The 1,820-nt window shown below is 39.0% G+C and overlaps 1 pseudogene; it reads right to left on the bottom strand.

Annotated features, from left to right (window-relative positions):
- Positions 1–1,012: 1,012 nt before the first annotated feature.
- Positions 1,013–1,110, bottom strand: LOC142842856 (small nucleolar RNA U13; annotated as a pseudogene).
- Positions 1,111–1,820: the final 710 nt, after the last annotated feature.

Below are 1,820 nucleotides of genomic sequence, written 5' to 3' on the forward strand. Positions count from 1 at the left end.
CTTATAGCTTTCAGGCCCATATAGCAACAAACTATGTAGTAGTGAGATACCTCTGAAGGCCAAGCAATCTTGACAGCAACCAACTCAGAGTTCATAGTCTCTGTAGTAATCCACAGGAGATGAACCTCATTTCTTACCATAAAGATGGGGGCCGCCACCACATGCTCCATAGCTCAAGCTCTTGGATGCTTAACTTTCTTGGGGAGTCCAGGTCTGACTCTTACCAACTATAGTAGCCAATCACACTGCTGTGTCTGTGATGGGGGAATCCATGAATTGTGATTATTTCTTATTTTTCAGGACTCCAAAAAGTTCAATTACAAACAATAAACCCTCTCTGAAGACAATGTTTTTCTGTTGCATTCAGAGACACAAGGAGCAGCTCAATGGATTTCTTCTCTAGTGTTGGCTTGCTACTCATAAGAGTCATTGTTGTGTTGATGGTGGCTTCTGTCCTACCTGGTCAGAAACACACAGGTCTACATTAATTATAAACTAGTTGGACTATTAGCTCAGGCTTCTTAATTAATTATTAATTAATTCTTACATCTTAAATTAGCCCATAATTCTTGTCTGTGTTAGCCATGTGGCTCAGTACCTTTATCAGTGAGTCATTCTCATCTTACTTCCTCTGCATCTGGGTGACAAATGCAGACTGACCTTTCCTCTTTTCAGAATTTTCCTGTTCTCTTCATCCTGCCTGTACTTTCTTCCTGACTACTGGCCAATCAGCATTTTATTAAAATACAGGTAACAAATCTTTACAAGGTATATGACCACTACCCCACAGCATTGTTGGACCTAATTCTTCTTCTAGACACAAGTCTGGTGAGAACTATGGGGCTTTTCTCTAGCCAGAACAATCATTCTGTTCTCACAAGACCTGCTGGACTTAATTTACAGTTGAGGCTTTAGCTTCTCCACACCTAAAATGAGGGTTGGCATCTTCTCCACCTTTTTGCTTCTCCATGTTTTTGAGCTGTCCTGTCACCATTTTTTCCTTCTTCTTTCATTTTAGAGGAGTAATATAATAATGTTACAACAAGGTTTGAGGGAGCCACATGTTGCAAAATGACATGAATACCCAATCACTTATGAACCAAAAAGAATCTATCACTGCATTGGCATCCTAATATTACTCCTCTTTCCTCTGAATATGGTGCTGTAGGATGCCCCTCTGTATGCTGTGAATATCATTGGTTAATAAAGAATCTGCTTTGGGCCTATTGCAGTGCAGAAATGGCAAGGCGGGAATCCCAAGCAGATAGAGGAGGAGAGAGTAAGTGAAGTCAAGGAGAATCCATGTGGCCACCGCAGGAGACAGACGCCTAACACCAGACACAGGATGGAACTGGTAGGCCACAACCACATGGCAATACATAGATTTAAGATGTAGGAGTTAGTTAGAAATATGCATAAGCTAATAGGTCAAGCAGTGTTTTAATTAGTATAGTTTCTGTGTGGTTCTTTTGGGTTTGAATGGCCAGAAACAGAAGAGTAGCCTCACTTACAATATGGTTTCTCTTTCTATTGTTGTCATTAGACAATACTTAATTTTAAAAGATTTATGATAATTGACTAAGTGGCAATATTCAGAAGCTAAGATGAATCCAGTTTTATGGAAAAATAAGTTACATAAAACGTTCAGATGGAGAACAATGAAGACTGTAGGCAGATTGAAATTTTCTTTCTATTTCAATTGAGACTGTCAGTATTTCTCTTACAACTGGGCTCTTAATGGCTCACAAATTAGAATGCTTACTTCTGAAGGTTAAGTACAAAAGAGTAAATGATGTTTTATCTCCTTCATCTCATTTAAA

Source organism: Microtus pennsylvanicus, chromosome 1, assembly GCF_037038515.1.
Source record: "Microtus pennsylvanicus isolate mMicPen1 chromosome 1, mMicPen1.hap1, whole genome shotgun sequence".
Taxonomy (NCBI): domain Eukaryota; kingdom Metazoa; phylum Chordata; class Mammalia; order Rodentia; family Cricetidae; genus Microtus; species Microtus pennsylvanicus.